This window comes from Mustela nivalis, assembly GCF_964662115.1.
Source record: "Mustela nivalis genome assembly, chromosome: 4".
NCBI classification, from domain to species: Eukaryota; Metazoa; Chordata; class Mammalia; order Carnivora; family Mustelidae; genus Mustela; species Mustela nivalis.
In genome coordinates, this window is record NC_139023.1 from 135,129,364 (window position 1) to 135,148,945 (window position 19,582).

The 19,582-nt window shown below is 34.9% G+C and overlaps 1 protein-coding gene and 1 long non-coding RNA gene across 2 annotated transcripts in view; one reads left to right on the forward strand and one right to left on the reverse strand.

Annotated features, from left to right (window-relative positions):
* Nucleotides 1–6,778, forward strand: part of LOC309862887 — a 65,459-nt gene extending 58,681 nt beyond the window's left edge. The window contains exons 2-4 of the long non-coding RNA XR_014310772.1: nt 3,573–3,699; nt 4,025–4,096; nt 6,657–6,778. This is a non-coding gene — a long non-coding RNA (uncharacterized lncRNA). The remainder of the gene's footprint in view (nt 1–3,572; nt 3,700–4,024; nt 4,097–6,656) is intronic.
* Nucleotides 1–19,582, reverse strand: part of SPOCK3 (SPARC (osteonectin), cwcv and kazal like domains proteoglycan 3) — a 504,243-nt gene that overhangs the window by 459,048 nt on the left and 25,613 nt on the right. The gene's annotated exons all lie outside the window — the stretch shown is intronic.

Genomic DNA, 19,582 nt, shown 5'->3' on the forward strand with positions numbered 1-19,582 from the left:
TATTTAGTTATCTATCACAGTGAGAGAGATCACAAGCAGACAGAGAGGCAGACAGAGAGAAAGGGGGAAGCAGGCTCCCTGCTGAGCAGAGAGACCGATGTGGTGCTCCATCCCAGGACCTTGAGATCATGACCTGAGTGGAAGGCAGAGGCTTAACCCACTAAGTCACCCAGGCGCCCCTATAAATCAATTATTTTAAAATAGTGTTTTTATCCATTAACTTTTTAAAAAACTTTTGAAAATGTCTTTTCAAATAAAAATGAAAATGCTGGGGTGCCTGGGTAACTCAGTGGGTTAATTATCTGCCTTCAGCTCAAGTCATGATCCCAGAGTCTGGGGATCTAGCCCCACATCCTTCCATCCATCCATCCATCCATCCGGGTCTCTGTTCAGCGGAGAATCTGTTTCTCCCTCTGCCTCACCCTCCCCTCCTGCTCTCTCCGTTACTCACTCTCTTTCTCCCAAATAAATACATTTTTAAAAATCTTAAAAAAGTTTTTAAAAAATGAAGATGTTATATCTTTCCTTTCCTTCACCTTTCTCCCAGATTTAGATACCCATACTCTGACGAACCCTACTATATTAGAGTAAAAGGACAGCTAAATGCTTTTTTACTATTTCCAAATTACATATGTACATTCTCAAAAGTAACATACACCCCACACTCTCCCCATGTGCTAAGATTTATTTTACAATAGTGCTTTAAAAAAATATATGATATTGATATTAGAAAAAAGGAAAAATATGCAAGAATAATTTAGAACATTCCCATAAGATGTAAAACTTCTCTTTAAGGTAAGCATCATTCAGTAAAATAAAAACCACATGAAACCATTAATTGTAAATTTTAGACCTGGATATTACAACTCATGTTCATATGAAAACATAAATGCAAAAGAAAAATAAGATATAAATATAAAAATTAAAATGGTGTTTTAGGTATAAAAATACATATTCTAGCTTTACATTTTTCATGTTTCATTAATAGTTGTTCATATTTAAAACAAATCTCCATTCAAGGAGATATAGTTGTAGGATATAAAATATAAAATATACAATTATAAAATAAGTTACAAAATTATAACTCCATAGCTTTATATGGATTTTTAAAAAATGCAGTTCTTAGAGATGTAGAGACTCTCATTCTCCTAAAACACCCATGAAATGCCACCTCAGTTATGATGGTGACTCTACCAGGACACCATGCTCCAACTTCTATTTCACCTTCTACACCCAATGGCACAAAGCTTTGCCATCTCTTTCTAGAAAGAAACTTTTATGTTCCAGGATTTTTTCTACCCAACAACAATTTGCCAGATGGCCTCCCTCATTTTATTATTGCTCCTTTTTTATCAGCAAATCTTGATTTTCAGACTGCTCTTTCTTAAATGCTTTCCTCAGGATACTCTCCTAATCATAAAACTAATGTGTTGTACACTTTTTCCATAAACTAACACCTTAAATATTCCATTTTTTCACTCACACTTGTCCATCATCTACTTTCCATTCCAGCCTAAACTTAGTCTCTGTGTCCCAAATACTTAAATACATATATGTGTAATAAATACACATATATGCATGTATATATGTATATGCATTTGTATACATATTAATATATATATATTCCTTGGAATTATTTTTATATTAGTGTTTCAAGTGTATTAGGTTTTATTTCCAAATTGTATTAAAACCTGGAACCCAGCACAGAGTTAAGCAAGATATGTATAGACAGGACATCTGTGCTTATTTGCTGATGTAATTCCAAGGTTTTCTAGGATTTCTATATATTCTACTCACATTTTAGAACAATAAAAATGAATATTCATCATGCAAATAAACAGTTCAGTAAAGTTTCTATATAGTCGCTTGCTTCTCCACTCCTCTGTTATAACATTTGAGTTGGTTGGTATTTGACCAAGTGGGTATCCCCTAAGTGTTGAGCATGTGTACTTGGCTATCCATGATGCTGGGTTTTTTTCAATATGTTTTTAAAAGTTTCCAAGGAAGGGACACCTGTATGGCTCAGTCATTTAAGCATCAGACTCTTGATTTCGGTTGAGGTCATGATGTCAGGATCTTGAGATTGAACTTCAAATCAGACTCTGCACTCAGTGGGGAGTCCCCAAGATTCTCTCCTCCCTCTGCCCCTCCCCCATTGTGTGTGCTTGCTTGCTCGCTCTCTCTCAAATAAATAAGTAAATCTTGGAAAAAAAAAAAAAAGTTTCCAAGGAAGGAATGTTTTCTCAGTTCTTCCCACAGGGATGAAAATATTTATCCATGTAGGATTTTCAGAATCTTCGATAATTCTCCAAGAATTAAAGATAACTTCATTTTTACTTAAGACAAACAGGATTCTTGGTAAAAAAAGAAATTGTTTGGAAAAGGTGAGGAAACAGTACTAGACTGGTAGTTGAATATCCCTAAATTCTAATAAAAGGCTCTGTCTGTGTCTCCTGGTGATGCTAGGTAGGAAATTTAGCTGATATGAAAATAAATCAAGAACTTGTTGGGATGCCTGGGTCGCTCAGTCAGTTAAGCGTCAGCTTTCTGCTCAGGTCCTGATCTCTGGGATGGAGCCCTGCATTGAGCTCCTCACTCAGTGGGAAGCCTACTTCTCTTTCTCTCTCTGCCCCTCCCCCTTACTTTTGTTTTCTCATGCTCTCTCTCTTTCTCAAATAAATAAATAAAATCTTAAAAAAAAATTTTCACTAAAGAAAAAAGGAGTGACTTCTGTTTTATAAAATAATCATTTACTTATGTTTGTGATTTTCCCTCAAGCAATCCTCTATAAAACTACTCAGAAATATATAATGGAATTAAATGTAATGTTCTGAATACAGTATTGTGATATTCATGTAATTAATATATCAGAGTGACTCAGGTAATGTTCACAAAGCAGCATTATATAAAACTCATGACCATTTAATTTGATTGATCATTTGATAAAAGGGGATGCGTTCTTCTGAAATTATTGATCAGAATAATATATAAAAATATGGAAGCTCAAAATCAAGAGGTTTTTAAATGAAAAATTAATACAATAGTACATAGTAGATTACCGTTAAATAAAAGTATTAGAAAAATGCATGAAACAATTAATCACAGCATTGTTTATAACAAAAAAGAAAAATCTGAAAAACACCTATAACATCTAGTACCATTTCACTGATTACAGAACTGATGGTGTTAAAAAAAAAAAAGAAGAAGAACTGATGGTATATCCAAATGATGCAGTACTCTGTAGCCATAATAAAAGAGGCAAATCCATTCTTCCTTATATCAAACAATCTTCAACAAATGAAATAAATTTCCACTAATGCTTAGGATATAGAAATCCAAAAGGGAACACTGTCACTATCATAATAATGAGACATATAATCTGTAAAATCAAACATTTTAATCCATCAGAGAGTTCTGAGATTGTAAGGCAACAAGGAGCACCGCATTCCATAATAACAAGCCTCTTCAAGGAAAGACAAGATACCCTGTCAATTCTACCTCTGATTGTTTTGAACCAATAAGAGTCCCAGAAACAAGATGATTCCATATCCACTCACCAGCTCTTTCCCCAGGACCCCACTGGCTGCACACAAAAGAGACTGAGGGAACAGAGGGAGTGCCGAGAGAGCCCTCGCCTGATGCCTCATGAAAGGCCTGACAAAATTTGATGACGAAGGGAGAACACCCGGAGAAGCACAGGTGAGCTCCAGGTTCTGCATGAGTGTAAGCTGTTGACTGACTACCGCTAGGGGACTACCGTAATGATTGGCCCATGCTCCATATTCTATGCTCGTACTAGGGAAGAGCTTTCTGCTGCTGGAAGGGACTGTAAAACACGGTTCTGTGCTTTCTGAACAAAGGCATGAGATGCCCCTGCCTGAAGGAAAGGCTGGGAATTCCACTCCCTCCAACCAGTCCCTGACCTGACGCCAGATTGAGAACTGATGTCTTAGGAAGGGGAGAAAGAAACCAGCCTACCTATCTTAAACTGACAGTAGAAAAAACTCATTTGCCATTGATATAGGGGCAAGAAATCTATTTGCACCTTGATTCCTGCATGGAGATGATGCGGATGACTCTTACCAGACAAGGCCACGTAAGACACTTTATTTTTACCTTAGATACTGTACAAATACAAGGTAGATGTGGGTTGCCATGCAAGGGTGAGGCACAGATAAAAAGACTGTTCTGGGCTGAAACATTACCAGTCACGTTAACATTTTATTAGAAAATTCTACCCCAAAATAGCAAGATACATTTAGTGTTCTGGTGCAAAGAGATTTACCAAGATATATCATATCCTAGACCATAAAATGTTTCAATAACTTTAAGAGAAATGAAATAATACAAAATATTTTCTCTGAACATAAAGAAATTAAATTAGAAATCAGTAACAGAAAGACATATAGAAATATCCCCAAATATTCAAAGATGAATAATACCTGTCTAATTGTGCATGTTCGATTTACACATGATTCAGAAAGAAAATCATAAGAGAAATTAAAAAAAAATATCTTGAACTAGGTGAAAATTAAAACACGACTTATCAAACCTGCTCTGGAAATGGTTAGCCAGTTAATAATATACTTACCATATGATCCAGTAAACCCATTCCCAAGTACTTATCCAAATGGCAATCTTATTATTATATAAATGTTTAAAATATTTATAAGCTAGGGACGCCTGGATGGTTCAGTCCATTAAGCTTCTGTCTTCCATCAGGTCATGATCCCAGGGTCCTGGGATCAAGCCCCACATCGCACTGGGCTCCCGAGTGGACAGCCTGCTTCTCCCTCTATCTCTGCCTGCCACTCCCTCTGCTTGTGCTCTCTTTCTCTCTGTATTAAATAAATAAGTAAAATCTTTAAAATATACATATACATATATATATATATATATACATATATATATATATATATATATATTTATAGGCTAAAAGGAATTTTAAATGACCATAAACCTATTCTCCAAGTTAGTGTATATTCTATCATTATAACACCCTAATCATTTTTTTAAAGATTTTATTGATTTATTTGACAGAGAGATAGAGAGCACAATTACTTGTGAGCAGAGCAGCAGGCAGATGGAGAGAGAGAAGTAGGCTCTCTGCTGAGGAGGAAGCCCAATGTGGGGCTCAATCCCAGGACCCTGGAACCATGGCCTGAGCCGAAGGTAGCTGCTTAACCAACTGAGCCATGCAGGCGCCCCACACCCTAATCATTTTTAAGCTCTACTATCCTTTCCTAAGAAAATAATTATGTCATACTATTTGCAGTCTCTTTTTAATCACTTAAAAACATACTATAATATACATCTGCTATAATCAACATTCTGGTATACTAGTTATCTATTGTTGCATAATACATTACCCTCAAACTTAGCAGGTTAAAATAACAAGCCCTTGATAATCCTACAGTATCCACATGTTAGAAGTCTGAGCACAGCTTAGTTGGATCCTCATGTCAGGTTTTCGAAAGGCTCTGATCATAATGTCAGCCAGCTGCATCCTTTCTGGAGTTCAGAGTTCTCTTCCAGGCTCTTACATGGTGGCTGGCAGAATTCCATTCCTTGCTCTTGTAGGACTGAAGTCTTTGCTTCTTCACTGGCTGTCAGCATGATCTGTAGTGTTGCTCAGAGTCCCTCTCACAACCTGGTGGCTTAATTCCTTAAGGCTGGTAAAATTCCCCCACAGTCATCCAAGATGGAGTCCCATATGATGTAAAGTAATCACAGGAGTGACTTATCACTGCTGCCACAAAACGTACCCTACTCACAGGAGTGACATTCTACCACTTTTCCAAATATCATTAGCTGGAGCACATCAGTGTCCACCTGTACTCAAGGGGAGGGGATTACACAAGCGTGGGACTCCTCAGAAGCCACCTTAAGGTATGGTTGCTACATTTGGGTAAGCGCAATGTACAACCATGAAAATTTATCCAATCTAGAACCTTGAACCTTAGGATGGAACATGAGACACATTTTTTAAAGACTTTCTTACATACTGCTAATTTACCATTAAGAAGGGTAGAATTAAGTCATAAATCTATCTGAAGGGCAGGATTGTGTCCAACTTTATAAATTCATTGATTTCAATGCTACAGTTCTGGGAATATACTCAGGACTGTTAAAAATGATACTGAAGGCAAAGCAGTTATAAAATTTAGAATGTAATTTAAATTTATATACTTTACTTTATGATGTGCAAAATCTTCCATTACTACTTATAAGGTAAGTGAACTTAACAAAGAAAGTGAAAATAAACTATTGGGAATTAAAGTGTGAGACAACTATAGTTCATTAATTTTATATTTCTACATAAACACTTGAAAGTTAAATCTCCTTAAAATTATTTGAAGGTTGCACTCTAATGTCTTAATTGCTTGTAATCAGAAAAAAGAAGCATCAAACCAAAGTGGCAATAAATTTTTATAAGTCACTTGTATAGAGGTAAAATAATTAAGAAAGAGGATGAACATAAGTTTTCATTCATAAATTCACTATTTCCATTCTGAAGTTCACCTAATTACATGTTATGCTTCAAGGATATGCTTGAAATATAAGCGTGCTAAATGAGGTGAGCCCCATTTAGGGCCTTTGCAAAGAAGCATCCTGATCCTTAAAACAAACATTGCTCTCTCATTACCACCCACAAGGGGCTGAAGCAAACTGCCTAGTCTGGAGTCTAATGCTAACCCCTGGTTTTCTCAGCCTCTGAAAGATCTGTGAGGAGCTTTGCAGGTTCCTGGAAACTCTTGGCAACTAAGTTGCTGATACAGCTTCTCTCAATAAAGTATATGTCTTAGAGTCATTTGTGTTTGGCTTATTTTATTTTACATTATATATTTTTGAAAATCTATGCCGTTGGCTTTTCATAATTGCCTCTGATATAACTGGAATCAGATCATGAATGTTTACAGCCAAACTATAGAAATATGGGTCTAGAAAAATATATTTTGTACTTGTAGATAAGAATAGCAAAATGGGGTTAAGATGAGATCCATACTTTATTAAGTAATTTGAACTCCTTGTTACTTAGCCTTAAAAAACAGTAAAAAAACAAAAAACAAAACAAAACAAAAACATATTTCTGTGCCAATCCCTGTCAAAATTCCCAAACCCAAACTAGAATCCCTGAAGTAGACTGTGACCCTGCAAAGTGACAGTCCTGTCTGGTAATTTGGTTATAGATGTCCCAAAAGTTCCTGAAGAAAACAATGAACTCACACCTTGTTGAATCTTACAGCTTCTTTAAAAAATGAGAATTCATGGATGTTTCTAAGAAGATCAGTTCACACCATTCCTAAGGTAACCAAGTTTCCAAATAGATGCAGAAGTACCAAAATTTGCATGTATTGATACAATGACAGACTGTATCTACTATTAGAACCTTGCATATAATATTTACACAATAAAGCCAAAAACTAAGGAAGATGGTATTTTTTGTGATTGTTTTTCTTTGTATATTTCTCTGCTCTTGTATGATTCGGCCCTCATTTAGATCTTATAGGTCCACACCCTGCATCTCATTGTCTGACCCTACCTTTGCCCAGCTCAAGCTCCAAGAACCATATTTTAAGTCTCACGGCCAAGATTGAAGCCCATTCAAGTACAGACTTTGGACAGTCACATATTTAGGTTACAAAATGAACTCAATCAGTTAATGACTATAATGTAATAAATTGGATCAAAAATAATGGATTTCAATCCTATTTAATCAGGACTATAAAATAGAGCCCTAAAACTTGTGTCTTAATTTGAGAAGGCCCAAAAGACATATTAGGTAGTAGCTAAAAACATCCTTCACGTTTTATAGAAAAGATCTCATAATTTATATTGGGTTGCCCATTAGATTTTTGAATACATGAAATAATCATTACTTGTACAGAATCTTCAGAAAAGCAGATCATAAAAGCTCAAAATGCATTCAAGTTACACAAGGACAACAGGAGGATCTATTGTGGCCTGAAATTTTAAATACATAAGATCACAGAAATCATTTTTAGATTTACAGACTTTCAAAGAAGGGTATGAATTATGATCCTCAAAATGCTCAATATTTTTGTGGGCATGTGTAGTTGGTGAGGCTGCTAGCTCCTCTTTAGGACACAGGCACCTACCCATCTGTGAGGCGTTAGGTAAAGATGGCCACAGGTCAGTCGCTCTGCAAATGCTGCTTTCCCTGAAAGGCAGCTGCCTAAGTGGCAGTTACATCCCATTCCTAGAGCAAGTCCATATTCAAAACCCAATCAACGCACCAGAGCAAAGTCTTGGCCCCCTTGTCTCACTGGGCTGAATCCTTGTGAGCCATTTAAGCTCCACAGTTCCTCAAAATATTACTGAGGCTTCTGTTGCAAGTTCATTCCAGGTCAGCTTCCCTCTCTGCCCAGCCTTGCTTCCTTCACCTCCGACGGGTGATGTTACTATGAACACTCCGCAATAAACTTCCCACTCTCAAATCTCTGACTCTTTCCTGGGAACCCAACAACTATGGTTGTGTATGAATTTTTTTTAAGATTTTATTTATTTATTTGACAGAGAGAGAGCACAATCAAGAGGAGTTGCACAGGGAAAGGCAGAAGCAGGCTCGCCACTGAGCAGTAAAGTCAATGGTTGGGGCTCAATCCCAGGACCCTGGGATTATGACCAGATCCAAAGGCAGGTGCTTAACTGACTGAACCACCCAAGCACCCCTGTATGAAATTTTTAAAAGTGGAAACTTTAGGTGTCAATACAAATAATTATGGTTATCACAGGATGATGAAATCATAGGTAATTTTTTTCTTCTCTGTGCTTTTCTATACTTACTATATATTGTATTCTAAACCCTGAGTATTTGTGCAACTTTGCTTTAAAGAGAAATATTCTCTCTACAAAGAAATTTTACAAAGGATAACAATGACTGCATAATTACTAAAAATGCTCCCCAAAAGCCCATGTAATAATATACAATGTATGGAAGGTGTATGCTTTCTTTTTTTTCTTTTTTTTTTTAAGATTTTATTTATTTATTTGACAGGCAGAGATTACAAGTAGGCAGAGAGGCAGGCAGAGAGAGAGAGGAGGAAGCAGGCTCCCCCCTAAGCAGAGAGCCTGACATAGGACTCGATCCCAGGACCCTGGGATCATGACCTGAGCCGAAGGCAGAGGCTTTAACCCACTGAGCCACCCAGGCGCCCCATGGAAGGTGTATGTTTAAGAGTAAATGTTGGTCTTGGAAAACAGAAGATATAATAAATGCCTTCATATATTTGTGTGATTATTAGACAGCCAAGGAAGTATATTTCTATAATTTTTCAGAAGGCAAAACCAGTACCAATACATGAAATTCATTCATTTGTACATTAGTTAAATACAGTGATGCTTTTCCAATAATCACTGCCTGTCTGAAAATTCAGGATGCAAAGGCAAAAGTATAAAGGGGATTCATCTACTTGATGGATTGAAATCCTGCTTAAAATGGATGATCAGCTTAGAAATTTCTATGTATTCAAAGAAATACAATGTTATCTCTTCTTTGCCTAAGCACATAGGAATAGTACAAAGAATGAGTCTAGTCAATTTCACTGAAACAGGTACAATGCAACTATGAAATATGCTTTTTTATGCTGTTTAAGGATGCCATATTCAATCTCATTAACAACTAAACCCACAGGCTGAAATTACAAATTGCGAAATACAGCAGGGGATGCCAAACTGAAAAGGCAATGGAGTCCATCAGTCACGAGATACACGACAGAATATTCTCAACAAATTTTTCATAGATTTTATACATCAGTCACCAGATACACTACACAATATTCTCGACAAATTTTTCATAGATTTTATACTTAAGCATTTTTACTTAAAAACACATATAATATTACAACCGATAACAGCTAGGAATGGTAAAGTCATCAGATAATGAGCAGATACCACAGAGCAAAGAAGGTCAAATGATGCAAGCTGCCTTCCAGAATTGCTTTCACCACCACCCAGGATCCCCCAACAGTGACTTTGAATTTCTAACCTTGAATGCAGAGAAAACAATTTGGACATTCTGTTGAGTTACAAGTCACTTGGTAGGAAACATAACAGATAAAAAAAAAAATACTGATTTTTATGAGCAAAAATACCTGGAACTTTTAAAAATTGACAAGAAATCGAATGCATCCTATTTCCAGAGTACCCTGTATACTACTTCATCCATAACACAGTGCGTCAAAAGCTACTCTACTGCAGCTCTGCACAGACACACCAGCTATAATTAAACAACTTAATTTTAACTTTGCTGCACAGTTTATTAAAGCTTCTTATCAAACTTTGAGACAACTGAGCCGAATAAAACTTCCTCCTTGGGATACTGGCAATTTCTCCTTGGTGGCACTATGGTGAAAAAAACAAGGAGAGAGAGGAACAGAAGAGAGAATGCAAGTTCTTGGAAAAGAAAGGTATAAAAAGAAGCCCAAGAGAGGAAAAATAAAAATGCATTTTAAGAATTAAGTAAAAACATAAAAGATTTGAAAAAAATCAAAACTCTTTTCTAATAGTACAATGAATATAATGACTCTACTGTGTTACAGCATTTTAATGGGTTAAAAGTTATTTTGTACAGAGATGATAATATCTTTTTTAGTCATTTAAAAGAGCAATGTATAGTAAATAATCTGTATCCAAAAAGTCTACAAAATAAATGAGAGTTGAGGAAAAAATAAATATGAAAACTGATCATAAAATCTCTCATATTTTCCTTAATATATCTGATGTACTTCTCAAATTGAAATCCAAAAATTTATTGGAAATGAACAGCCCAAACAAATGCCTGTCTGGTTTTGCAAGAGTAATACTAATCTGTAGGCATATTTGTATAAATGTTTGTAATTAATGGAATATGGAAATACATTCTTGCATAATATTCATTTTAAAAACATATTTTCTGTATTATAATAGAAGAATTCAGTTATTTTTTTTTTCTCTGACAATGACAACCAATGCAGGGTTATTTTGCCCATTTTGGAAATTAAAACCAAATATTTCACTGGGTAGTTAATGTGACATACTCAAAGTTAACAATGTGGTAAAATGACATTTAACCTAGAATATTTTTTGATAACCCCAATTTAAAAAGTTTAGAGTTGTACCTGCAGACATTTCCAGATTAAAGTCAATTAATTATATGATTTAAGTATGATTTTTCTAGCACAATTTCTCAGTTCGCTATATCGTTATCATAGACTCATGAAGGAATAATTGCTGTTCTTCACTTTTGTTCAACTTTGTGAACTTTACTTAATGTATAGGCCAAAATTTATTGATCTTTTGGTCAATTCAATATATATTGCATTCAAAAAATAAATACAAATTATTAAATCACAGGGGAATAAATGTTGTTTTATAATTTTTTAACCATTATTAGTACTCAATTGTTGCCCTCATCCAAAACCTCAATGTATTATTGCATTAAGTCTTAAGTAATTTTCATCAAATTATGTTCCAATTGCAGTTATAGAATAAGAACTGCAATCCATTACTTATTCTAGTTAAATAGCATTCTAACTAAAGCAATATGAATAGAATCATGTTATCATTTTGGCATACTTTTAACTAGTAGATATAGATATGGATGTAGATGGATATAAGATATGTATATGTAAATAAATATGAGAAAGGAAAAAATATTGTATACGTGACCCTTTATCCAAAACACACAAAATACAGTCAGATTTGTGAAAGTGACCATTTTAATTAGTTAGCGGGTAACATAAAAGCACACTTGATATCTCACTGTGGTTTTGAATTGCATTTCCCTGGTGATTAGTGATGTTGAGCATCTTTTCATGTGCAATAAAATATCACCTTACATTAGTTATAATGGCTAAAATCAAAATGACCAGAAATACCAAATGTTGGTGAGGATATGGAAAAAAAAGGAATCCTTGTGCCCTATCAGTGGGAACGTAACTTGACAGAGCCACTGTGGAAAACAGCATGGAGGTTCCTCTAAAAGCTAAAAATAGATACATCAGGGCGCCTGAGTGGCTCAGTGGTTAAGCCTCCGTCTTCGCCAGCTCAGGTCATGATCTCAGGGTTCTGGGATGGAGCCCTGCATCAAGTTCTCTGCTCCACAGTGAGCCTGCTTCCTCCTCTCTCTCTGCCTGCCTCTCTGCCTACTTGTGATCTCTCTCCCCCTCTCTCACAAATAAATAAATAAAATTTAATATATATATATATATATATATATATATATATATCATATGATCCGATAATTCTACTATTGTGTATTTACCCACAGAAACAAAAACACCAATTTGAAAAGATATAGGTACCCTTATGTTTACTACAGTATTATTTACAATAGCCAAGATATGAAAACAACCTAAATGTCTATCAATAGATGAATGGATAAGGATAAGGAAGTATTATGCAACCATAAGAAAGGATGAGATTGGGCCACTTGAGACAATACGATGAACCGAGAGGTATTATGCTAAGTGAAATTAAGTCAGTCAGAGAAAGACAAATACCACATGATTTCACTCATAAGGCAAATCTAAACAAACTAACAAATAACCAAAGGAAAATACAATCAGACAGTACAACACAATGCAATAAATGCAGAGAACAAACTGATGTTCACCAGAGAGAAGGAGGGCGAAGGCTGGGGCCAAATGAGTGAAGGGGAGAAGGAGATGCAGGCCTCCAGTTAAGGGATGAGTCAGTCACAGGGATGAAAAGCATCGAGGAAGGAATTCAGTCAATGATACTGTAATAGTGATGTGACGGGCAGAGGTACAGATGGTAGCTACACTTGTGGTGAATGTAGGTTAATGCACGAAACTGTCAAATCACTAAGTTGGACACCGGATGCTGATGTAACATTGTGTGTTGACTATACTGAAAAATAAAATAAAGTAAATAAAATAAATCTTCCCAGTGAGCTCTTTGAAACATGTAGTGGTAAGACTGAATCCCTGGTGGATGGGTCCATGTTTTGTGGGCAGTTAGAAATGTTATTTGATGTGAGTGAAGTGCCATCATGGTATTCACTAAGAACAGATTTTTAAGAATCAAATGCAATTTGGAAAGGTTCTTTTTTGTTTTTGTTTTTTTGACTTTTTTTTAAAGATTTTATTTATTTATGTGACAGAGATCACAAGTAGGCAGACAGTCAGGCAGAAATGGGGGGAAGCAGGTTCCCTGCTTAGCAGAGAGCCCAATGCGGGGCTCGATCCCAGGACCCCGGGATCATGACCTGAGCCGAAGGCAGAGGCTTTAACCCACTGAGCCACCCAGGCGCCCCCAATTTGGGAAGGTTCTTAGTTCACTTTTTTAACAAAGAATTTTTGTTATTGATGTTGGTGATCGTAGTTATGCAAAATATTCTAAATAAACATGACATTTTCTATTACCAAAAAAAGAAAGTACACTTTATATACCTGAGGTTTTTTCCCACCAATGCTTTTGAGCATTTGGAGATACCACATGAATCCTAGCATTTATGCCACAAACCAGTTCAAATAGTCTCATTGTCATGATTTGCAATGAGATTCATTTTTGTAACACTTTCTTCTATTTTTTTATATTTGTCTTAAAAAGCATGCGGTCTAAAAACAGGTTTTGTAACAGTAATTCTCAGTGTTGGCTTCATATTATTCTAATATGAAGTTTCTAAATGTTTTTTCATATTCTAATATGAAGTTTCTAAAGTTTCTAATATGAAGTTTCTAATATGAGTTTCTAAAAATTGTAACTTCTAGGTCATTTACTAGAATAATTAATTGGAATCTCTGGGGATGTGACACAGACTACAGTGTTTTGTAAGCTCTCTAGGTGATTTCGTTATGGAGCGAAGGTTCAAAAGCACTGCACACGAAAAGATTAATAGTTGAAATTAATAGAACTTGTGTAAAACTTGGTGAAACATTATTGCTACTCTTCTAAAATTTTAGAGTGTGGGATTCTAAGAAATGAAAAATTATTTTACGTATACGACTTTTTTTCCTTAAAAAAGTAAACCTCAAGCCTCCATGGTGGGAATGGGGAGCATATTGTCAGTATCAACTGTGAATCGCAGGGATATGCGTGTTTCCCTCCTGCCTATGAAATAATGTCTTTTTATAGTTTTGATGCAAGAACTATTCCTGCAATGGTGTTAAAGTATTTAATGACTAAAAGTAGGAAGACTGCCTTTTTTTGGTTTTGTTTTGTTTTCCATTCAAACATTTTTAGTTCAAAATCAGGGGTCAGCACTATTAAGGTTTGCAGAAGAGAAAAATCAAACTACTTGGCCTATATTTCAAGTTTTTTTAATATTATGATTTTTTTTCTTTCCCTTAAACATTCCATTTGAGATTTTAAAGTTCCTTATATTTGCTGTTTTTCTCTATAAAACTTGAAAAAATATTGGGGAGGGTATGTGCTTTGGTGAGTGCTGTGAAGTGTGTAAACCTGGTGATTCACAGACCTGTACCCCTGGGGATAAAAATATATGTTTATAAAAAATAAAAAATTAAAAAAAATTTGAAAAATAATTTTGTTATATCGAAATTACTATCAATGCCTGTATAATTGACCAAAAAAATGTGGATGAGAAGCTTTCTCTTATGGCTTCTTTTAAAAGTTTTCTAGTTCTGTGTTTATGTTCAGTTTATGATCCATTTTGAGCTAATTTTTTTTTAAGATTTTATTTATTTGACACAGAGAGAGTAGGCAGAGAGGCAGGGAGAGAGAGAGGAAGAAACAGGCTCCCTGCTGAGCAGAGAGCCTGATGCTGCGGGGCTCGATTCCAGGACACTGGAATCATGACCTGAGCTGAAGGCAGAGGCTTTAACCCACTGAGTCACCCAGGCGCCCCTTGAGCTAATTTTTGTATAAAGTATGATGAGAAGACTGAGATCATATTTTCATACATGGATGTCTAATTGTTCCAGCACCATTTTAAATTGATTTAGATTATTTGAAAAATTAAGTGCAATTTAGTTTTAATAAAAATAATTTTTAAAATTAGAAAAATTGAAAAAGCCAGAATAAAAAAATATTACTCATAATCCCATCACCCAAAGAATAACCACTAATTATATTGTTATATTTTCCTACCTGTTTTTAAATACTTTTATAAGTTAATTAATATGTATTTTTATACAAAATACAAATTATATGTATTTAAAGATAGTGTATTGGGGCGCCTGGGTGGCTCAGTGGGTTAAGCCGCTGCTTTCGGCTCAGGTCATGATCTCAGGGTCCTGGGATCGAGTCCCACATCGGGCTCTCTGCTCGGCAGGGAGCCTGCTTCCCTCTCTCTCTCTCTGCCTGCCTCTCCATCTACTTGTGATTTCTCTCTGTCAAATAAATAAATAAAATCTTTAAAAAAAAAAAAGATAGTGTATTTTACAATATTTAGAAATTATAGAAAAAAGCACAAAGAAGAAAATTAAAATTACATCCTTGAATGTAAAAAGGAAAATTATTATTATGCTAATGTGAATAGGTTATAGAATATTTGATCAAATTAAATAGCGATTTCATAAGAGAGACATTTTTTCAGGTATTACAGATTATTCACATTTTGTTTTTATTATTATATGTGGAAACTATATACTGTTATTTATTAAGATTTAGGAAAAGCACTACTAGAGTAATATAAAGCCACAAAGAATTTGTGTTTATTAGAAACCCAGCATCAAAAAAGTAAGACACTTCCATTTTTTAATTAACTGCCAGATGAGCTTTCTAGAGAAATGTTTTCAAAATAAATAAGTATACATCTTATCTATATTTATTTTTTCTTTAATTGTGTAACCTAATTATGATAAATACTCTTGGATGTCATCCAAGCTGACTTTCTAAAATATCTTCTTTTCTGGTAGAGCACATTTCACAATAAGGGTGAAATACTTATTAAACATTAGTTAGAAAAGTGACAAAACTAATAGACTCTGTAACCAAGACAAAAATTTGTGACTCAGTATTGATCATTGAAACCTACAGGAAATCTGCTTGGGAAATTATAGAATGGTTTTTCTGTCTGAGAAAAGAAGGAAGAAGGAAAGCAGAGTTTGGTGTTCATTATGAGGGCACCATGATTGTCCTTGGTTGACTGTGTAAGAGAAATAATACTCTAGCTGCTTAAAACCACTGTTCTTTTGGATGTCTTTTTTCAGATATATTTATTTTGAGAGAGAAGAGAGAGACAACGGGCATGCAGGGGGAGGGAAGAAGGGAAAGGGAGAGAGAGAATCTCAAACTGAGTCTGCACAAGGAACCCTACACAGGTCTAGATGCCATGATCCAAGTCAATAAGAGTTTTCATCTTAACTGACTGTGCCACCCAGGGGCACCTAAGTGTCTTTTTTTTTTTTTCTTATTTTCTTATTAGTCTTGATTTTAATGAAAACAGTTCCTAAGCAGAAAAAAAAAAAAAAAAAAAGGAAAAGAAAAAAAAGCGCACTTTTTATTTTTTAGCTTTAGTTAGGTGAATATTTTAGAAAAAGTTTCTTTTTTTCAACTTACTTAAGCTTCCTACCTGTTGGAAGTTTACATTATAAAATATTACATTATCTATAATTCTAGAAAGTATTTTAAAATAAGTATGTTTATATGTGTTCCACATACAAGTTGAGTACTTTAAATCACTCAGAAAAAAAAAAAACATTTGTTACTGCAAACAAAATTTAATAAATTATTTCTACGAGGTAACAGTTGTTTTTAAATATATAAACTTAACACAAAAAGATAAAATGGTTGTGTTTAAAAAGTTCATCCAGGGGAATGAAACATGTCAATTTCCTCAACAAAAGTAGATGTCTGCTTTGGTACCTAATAAGACTTGAGGAAAAATAAATATTTCAAGGAAGGGGCGCCTGGGTGGATAGTTGATTAAGCATCCAACTCTTGATTTCTGCTCAGCTCATGATCTCAGGGTCACTGGGCTCTGCACTGGGTGTGGAGCCTTTTCTTAAGACTCTGTTCCTCCCTCTTCCTCTGCCCTTCCCCCCATCATGCTTTTTTTTTTTTTTCTCTCTCCATCCCTCTCTCTGGGCCCCTCTCCCCATCATGCATTTCTCTCTCTCTCTTTCTTTAAAAAAAAAAAAAAGTGAATAAATATATTTCAAGGGGAATGTGAGATTTGATTAAAAAGGAATAGTGCATGGGGCGCCTGGGTGGTTCAGTGGTTTGGGCTGCTGCCTTCGGCTCGGGTCATGATCTCAGGGTCCTGGGATCGAGCCCCGCATCGGGCTCCCTGCTCCGCAGAAAGCCTGCTTCTCTCTCTCTCTCTCTCTGCCTGCCTCTCTGCCTACTTGTGATCTCTGTCTGTCAAATAAATAAATAAAATCTTAAAAAAAAAAGGAATAGTGCATCAATTCAACATAAACTCAATTCAAAAACTCTAACATTTCTATTTACAATTTTCTTTTCATTTTTAAGTTACAATATATTTTGTTCGATTCTTATGATTTACTTGGCAGGTTTTTAGTCTTATAATCAAGTTGTATGGCTGAAAATTATCAAAATGAAATAACCAAGGGGTCAGCTGTCAATTCAAAAATACTCCATGGATTTTGACTTTCAAGTGGTTTTTATTTTCTGAAATAAAGTTATGTGAAAATATATAGCCCATAATCTTGATCAATTTGATTTACTATTTAGATATACACTATTTGTTTATGATTTCTGACAGTAAGCCGGTACTTTTACTTTGACAAAAGAAATCAAGACCTGATCATAGAAGTAAATGAATTTTTTACGTACTAACACTTTTGGAGTGATAGTGTTATGAATGTATTATAGAAGGATATTAATGCAAAAAGTATATCTGAATACACTATCAGCTTGCTTTCTAATAAAGCTATAAGCTAATATAAGAAAATAACAGAATATTAATCTTTCAATTATTACACTATGTGGCAGGTATTTGGTTACATGTAATTTTTTATATGAACCTTTAAATACTTTAATCAGTGTTGAGCATAATATAAGGTCAAGGATGAGAAAAATTATTCAGTTGTCACCCACAAATCCACTATAGCTCCATTAAAAATATTTATTTAAGTATGTCATTTTATTTATTTTATTTTATTTTATTTTTTTAAAGATTTTATTTATTTATTTGACAGAGAGAGAGATCACAAGTAGGCAGAGAGGCAGGCAGAGAGAGAGAGAGGAGGAAGCAGGCTCCCTGCTGAGCAGAGAGCCTGATGCGGGACTCGATCCCAGGACCCTGAGATCATGACCTGAGCTGAAGGCAGCGGCTTAACCCACTGAGCCACCCAGGCGCCCCAAGTATGTCATTTTAAATATAGTGAAGCATTTTAGACATTTTTGAACAATGACTAATATGAATGTAAATCTATTTCAGCAAGTTAATATACATTTATCAGTTTGGAATCACTCATATTTTGAACTTCATAATAAAAATTAAGTTCCAGATTGCCTCTCCTAACCAGTAAAATTTTAGCCATGCTGCTTTCATTTAATTTATGATGAGGGAATGCAAACACATCTTAACATGAAGCCTAAGAGGCCTGATTTGTAAATGACCTTCTGAACTTTCCTGGAGTTTTATGTTCTTACTCACTGCTCCAACTTAAATGCTACCCAACACTTCAGTCTCTAAGCGCCAGATAAACACATTCTCATTTCCTAACACACCACAGGAACCTACACAAAGAGATATTTGTAGACCAAAAAGAAGAAGGAAGGCAGAGCCCTTAAATACTTTGTCTTTGAATCACCACTGCCTAACACAGTAGGGGAAAAAAATGGTGAGGGGCAATTTTGTAGAGATTTATTGAACGGTAAGTGAAATTAAAATGTTACAGCAACAGAGGTAACAATTTTTTTCAACTGTTTGTAGTTTGCTGTTATATTTAGAGTTATTCCTTTCTATGAGCAGGCATAATGGGAAATGTAGGTGTTTTATTTTAGAGCTACTATTTCATTCTAAATGGTTAGAGACTATAGTCATTTACTTTTCGTGAAATTCAACCTATTTTGAGAAGTCAGTAGAGAACAGTGACTAAGATTTGGGGCCTGGGAGTCAGGCAGGTTACCTCTGAGTCTTACCAGGTAAGTTACTTTGGGCAAATATCTCAAATTCTGAACTTTATTTTCCAAATATTCTGGAATTTATGTATTCTTTTCTTTTTTCTTCTTACACCTTTTAGAACTAATCACATTTTTGGAAATGGAAAGATATATTTGTTACTTCATGCTTCTAAGTCAAATGACAATTTAGATCTTTTTGAAAATATGATAAAATAGTTCTGTAAGTTTAGCATAACTTTACCTATTAAAATGAATAGTGATTATGTTATTGACATTTTGCCAGGAAACTTTGTTTTCCTATAGCAGTTCTAAGAAATAAGAATCTAAAACAGTATCCTAACAAGGAAAATGTATTAAAAGCTTGAAACATTAAACACAACAGCCTATACATTACAATTTTCTAAAATTATATACACTAGTTAATATTCACTTGTAGTCGGCATATGAGTCACTAGCAGCTGAATTTCTCCTTTGACATTTTAACATACCAATAACACTGGAAGGACAAAAGTGTTAGATTCAGATTATTCTCTCTCATTTGCTGTAAAAAGACTATTAC